Genomic DNA, 6,201 nt, shown 5'->3' with positions numbered 1-6,201 from the left:
ACTATAAATTGCCAAGTCGTGATTTTTAGCAGTAGCTGACTGATTTTGCCGCTCATCTACTAATATCTTCAATATCTCTTTAATCTCATCTAGTTGGCCCTCAATGATATTACCATGAGATATTAGGGTGGTTCCTCCAATTAGGCTGTAGTTGTTCCCGAAATTTTGGTTTCCTATGCCTCTACTTGTGTTTCCCATAAAATGTACGGATTCTGAGTTAGCTCTACACATATCTGCTGAATTATCACCTCCACAGGCTTCACAGAATAACTAAGATTGTTGAACTCACTCAACTTGAGCTTGCACTTACGCTTGACCCATAAAAAAATTGGTTAATTGGCTAAAGTTGTTCATCGCTGCAATTTGTGCTTGTATACTAGTCATCCCATCAAACTCTAGAATCTCTTCACTGCATCTTTTACTGGACACACTGTTCCACTAAGGATCACTGGCCGCCAACCTGATTAAGGCTTAGAATGAATATCTAAAGCCTTCACCTTTCATCTACCTAAAATCCAAGATCTAACTCCTTAATTTAGCTCGCTTCCCAGGGGGAAAGAACCTTGCAAGAAACATTTTTGCCAAATCATCCCATGAAGTGATAGAGTTGGTAGGGTCAACTGTAAGCCACCTCTTGGCTTCCCTTAACAAAGAGGACAGAAACAGAGTGAGTCTCACATTCCGATGAGACGTCCTGTGTGATGTAAGTATTTGTGATCTATAGGAAATTCTAGAGATGAGCCGATGGGTCCTCTTATGGTAAGCATGTGAAGTTCTCGTTTGTGTGCAATAACTGCACCATATTCTACTCCAGCTCCCACCTTCTAATAATGTTAGGTTTTACAATAATATAGTTTACATTTTCTACTTGTGGGATTGCCACTTCGCGTATTGCGATTGGGGCTTATGGTTGAGCTGTCAGTACTACAAGTGGTGGGTTGCAATGCACTTGCAACAAGGCTTGCTCCTTCAACCTCTGATAAAGGAACCTTTTGGGTTTTGGTTGGAACGAATATAGATTTCCTTCAATTTTGGAGGGGTTTGCCTCCTGTCAGAGTTTTGCATAAAAGTTGTCATCTACCCACAACAGCTAAGATTAACACCTGTAACAACAAAAATAACAAAAATATCTCAAAATTTTCAATACTATACTACACTATTTATTATAACTAAAACAAGACAGGTAAATAAAATTGATATCATAGAGGTTGTTCATAGAAAAGATAATAAATTACGCTATGGCGCTTGCGTAATCTCTTCATATTTATATACAATTGCTATGAAAATTTCTACCGTTTCGCTGACTCACAAAGTTGATATTATAGTGATGGTTTCTCGAGCCTTTAACCGTCGCAAACTATCCTAGCTGCAAATCCGTTTTGCAGAACCCATCCTACTCCCCTTAATCTAGTTCTATCTCCAACTTTTCTCTCTCAAGTTCCATTAAAGATTATCCATTTATCCTATTGATCACAAATCAACGTAATAGTAAGTACAAGATTAAGAGAGAAAAATATATGTTAGAAAATCGCAATAACAACTATATAATACAAGATGAAGTTCATACTATGGCCATAACCCTAGAAAGAGGGCTTTTAGCCACTCCAATCTAATTACAAAAGCTATAATTCATGTTATAAACAAGAAATAATGCTAAGTAAAGAGAAAAAGAGTTAACCCTAAGATAATTTTTCCTTTGCTCTTGTTTTGTGCTTCTACAATAGTCGTCTCCTCCTAAAAATGGCATGAGAAATGGATTCACTCTACAAATAATTATGTAAATTTCAGGAATCTAATTTAAGATTACATGGACAAAGGTTTGTTCCGGATAGCAGACCGACCAATGGGAATCGAGACAGACCAAGTATGGTTATTTATATTATTTAAAATACAGAAAAGGGCCCACCAAATCGGACTAGGAAAATGCCATTGTCCACGTTTGATGCACCTTGCGGTGTGAGGCAATGGTAGGGTCAGTTTCTGAAGACTTTCTAGGGTGGGGTGCTTGTTTTTACTATGATTTCCACATTTTACATTAAAAAATATTAGCAAATTCTACTAGCTCTACCTTGCACATAAATCTGTAATCAGACATGTAGCAGATTGACCAAATAGCTCCAAGGTTACCCTTCAAAGTAGTGACTGACTTGGATAAGTTTTCGAATATCCCATATTTTACACATTTAAATTTATTCCCACTTGCAAATGTTAGGCCATCAGAATGCCACGATGATTCAAATGAGTAGTCCACATGTCCATACAAAGGGTAAACAACTTCTCCATTTTTGGAGTCAACCAAAAAACCGATAGTGATCAACAAGAGAAAAATAGGCACCCTAAATTTTTGCCCCAAGATAATTAGTTGGAGTGTAACATGTCCCATCAACAAGTAGATGATGTTGATTATGTATTAGATGAATACGAAATGGAAGAACTAGATGATTTTATTGATGGGTTCTAGGGCGTAGACTTGGGTGGGTTTGATTAGGATGTAGATGAGTTGCAAGGCATAGACTTTGAATGACTTTAATTTGGATGTAGATGATTTCCAAAGCGTCCATAGACTTAGGTCGCTTTGATTAGGATATAGATGATTATGAATACATTAATAAAAGAATCCAAGATGTTAAGAAGTCTCACATCGGTAGAGGGATGGAAAATTTGTCTCCTTATGTGGACTTGGACAAACCTCTCTTCATGACTTAGGTTTTGGAGTTGAGTTAGGCCCAGGTGTCATATCTTTACATAAGATATTTCAGCTGTCAAGGTAAGGAAGCTAAAAGATATTCAAGGGATCCCATAGGAATGGGTTACCATAACCAGGGAGACGAGTAGGAAAATAAGACTACAACGCTATCAGAACTATGAAAATATTCCTCAATCTGGTGAGACATCAGAAAAGTAGTGAAAAACCACAAAGAAAGACAGTTTATACTATGATTTTAGATGGAATGCAAGATCCATTACATCAACATTATCTCTCCCCCAACTAAGGAATTTTGGTATGAGAATCTTCTAAGCATGATGTGTACCTAATGTCACATTTTTCTATCATTCATTGGTCATCATTGACCAGCGCAAAGACTAAAATTTTCAATTTATCAGGTCATGTAGCGTCACTCGAGAAACATCTTGAAAGCCTTTTAGAGCGATTTACGGAGACCCTAGTAAGCACTCTAACTATGAAAAGTAAGTTTCTAGTGGATTGCAAAGAGAACTAATCGTCAAGTACATAGATAATCCTAGAGTCTGCTTTTGTTCTCGGTTGACGTATGACGATGATGCCATTGTCACTACTATTAAGATTACTAATACTATCAGTGGTGCACTTCATTTTATAGCTTCAAATAATAATTCTAGAGTTAGAGATTTTGATTTGGAGAAATTTCAATAGTCTAAATATTTCCAATTCCCCTACCCAGTGATGCCATCCTGGAGTTAAAGATTGCCATCAATAATTTGAAGCTATTAAATGAAGTGCACCACTGACAGTGTTGTTAATCTCAATAGAAGTGGTAATGGCATCATCGACATAGGTTGGCATGAATAAAAGAAAACTCAAGTCTTATCTAAATACTTGACGATAAGTTCTCCATGCCATCCACTAGTAACAAAAATCTTATCTTTCACAGCAAGAGTTCTTACTCATGTCTCCTTCAATTCCTCTAAAAAGCTTTCAGGATGATTCTCTAGTGGCGCTACATCCCATGATAAATTGAGAATTTCAGTTTTAGCACATGTCAATGATGACCAATCAATGATATAAAAATGAGACATCAGGTATACATCATGCTTAGATGATGCCCAAACCAAATTTCTCAGCTAGGGTAAGAAAACGTTGATGTAATAGATCTTGCATTCGATCTAAAATCATATTATAAATCGTCTTTCTTTATGGTTTTGCACTCCTTTTCTGATATCTCCCCAGATTAAGGAATATTTTCATAGTTTTGATAGCGTTGTAGTCTTCTTTGCCTAGTTGTCTCCCTAGTTATGTTAACCCTTTCCTTAGGGATCCCTTGAATACCTTTGTCATTTCTTACCTCAACAACCGAAATATCTTGCATTCTTTTATTCATGTAGTCATACTCATGTACATCTGAATCAAAGTCACCTAAGTCCATGCATAGAAACTCATCTATATCCAAATCAAAGTCATCCAAGTCTATGCCTTGCAACTCATCTACATCCGAATCAAAGCCACCCAAGTCTACGCGTTGGAACTAATCAATTAATTCATCTAGTTCTTTCATTTCATATTAATTTGCTACGTAATCGGCTTCATCTCCTTGTTGATGGGACATGTTACACTCCAACTAAATTATCTTGAGATGGAAATTTAGTGTCTAGGGGGGTTCGGGTGAACCCCCTTGGTTGTAAAATTACGTTATATATATAGGGCCAAATTCTGATTTTATGTGTACATATATTAAAATGAACCCCCTGAAAATAAGTGAGAAGCTTTAGCTCAATGGATAAGGGGTTCAGCAGTGGTTTTACATCGTGAGTTCGAATCCCATGCGCATCATTTCCTCTTCTCTTATTTTTTTACCCTTTTTAATGCATGGAATTGGGCACAACTTTTGGGTTTGGATCATCTTCTCTTTTTCATTATTTCTTTTATGTCATTTTTTTTATAATTTGTTTTTGTTTAAATTTATTAGACACATTTTTTTTATTCTTCTTATATCTATTAGTCAATTTATTTCAACATAATTTTATGTACAACTCTTTAAAAATGATGAATTATATATATAAAGATAAATTGGATGTAATTGAATGAAGAAACTAAAAATCGTCAATATCCTTTTAATAATATATATTGAATAGAATTCATAGAATTTCTTTTCTATTTTTTCAATTCTATTTTAGAGAGATGGAAACTAAACTTATTTGATTTATTCGTCATTTTTTTTTCAACAAGTGATGACTAACCTAGTAAATTAAACTACATGAACTAAAAAATTGACGATGCCATTTATTTATCTTCTGAATATGCATTATAATATTAGTAAATCTATACTTACACACTTTTAAAGAATCTTGATAATTTTCCTAGTAATATGTGTTTGAATGGATACTTATTTAAAAAAAATTTAAATGCAAAATAAAGTAAAACATTACAAAATAAAAGTATAAAAAGTACAAGAAATTTTAAGAAGTATTAACTTTTATCAACCAATGAGATACCTTGTACAAAAAGCATGTCGGGGTTACTACGCTCACCGCGCACTTACATTACCACATGAGCTTCTTCTTTAAATTTCGAATCCCCTAAGCTTAATTCCTGGATCCACCACTGATCGCGATAGGTTTTTTCATTAACTCCAGGAATAGAAAGGTTGTTTCTCCTTTATATAGACATGTGGACTACTCATTTGCATTATCGTGACATCCTGATGGCCTAATGTCTGCAAATGAGGACCATAATAAAACATGCAAATTATGGGATATTCAAAACTTGTCTAAGTTAGTCTCTACTTTGAAGGGTAACTTGGAGCTTTCGGTGAATCTGCTAGGCATGTGATGAAATATTTATGGGTATGGCTGAGCTTGTAGAATTGTTTTACATTTTTTTTTGTAAAATGTGGATATGAGGTGGAATAAGAAAATGATTTCTCTGGTGAGATATCACGAGTGTCTTTTAGTCCTGATAGAGAGTCCCTTATCATTGGCGTGTGGAATCACATATTTAGTAGCCTCCTTGAGTTTGGATGATGACACAACTATTCATATCTTGATGAAATAATATAAACACTTTGAGGGTAGGGATGATATTTAGGTTCATATTTTTTTTATCGTGCTATTTGTAATGTAGATTATCTCCATCATTTGAATGATAAAACTGAGTGTGGTCTCCTTTATAACACATGCCACCTACTTGGAAAAGGATTAGTATATAAAATCCTATTTGGTACCCTAGGGTGTGGCCGAGTGGTCAACGAAGTGGTTGAGATTCCTACGTCTTAAGGTCAAAACTCAGTGGAGACAAAAACACTAGCTGATTCATTCCATCTGTACTAGCCTTGGTGAACAGAGTTACCTGATACTTGTTGCTAGGGAGGTGGTAGGTCTCTTGTAAATTTAGTCGGGGTGCATGAAAGATGATCCGATCATAACAGTCATAAAAATAAAAATAAAAATATATAATCCTACTTGGAAAAGAATAATACTGTAGTTTCCTAGTCAAGAAAGGAGTCT

At 35.2% G+C, this 6,201-nt stretch overlaps 2 pseudogenes; one reads left to right on the top strand and one right to left on the bottom strand.

Moving 5' to 3' along the window:
* The first annotated feature begins 906 nt into the window (after positions 1-906).
* Positions 907-3,442, top strand: LOC125821693 (uncharacterized; annotated as a pseudogene).
* A 9-nt stretch (positions 3,443-3,451) lies between these two features.
* Positions 3,452-4,304, bottom strand: LOC125821692 (uncharacterized; annotated as a pseudogene).
* Positions 4,305-6,201: the final 1,897 nt, after the last annotated feature.

The sequence above is a fragment of the Solanum verrucosum genome, unplaced genomic scaffold (genome assembly GCF_900185275.1).
Source record: "Solanum verrucosum unplaced genomic scaffold, falcon-dt-bn FXZP01000213.1, whole genome shotgun sequence".
In the NCBI taxonomy this organism is placed as follows: Eukaryota; Viridiplantae; Streptophyta; class Magnoliopsida; order Solanales; family Solanaceae; genus Solanum; species Solanum verrucosum.
This window is presented reverse-complemented; position numbering and strand designations above follow the sequence as displayed.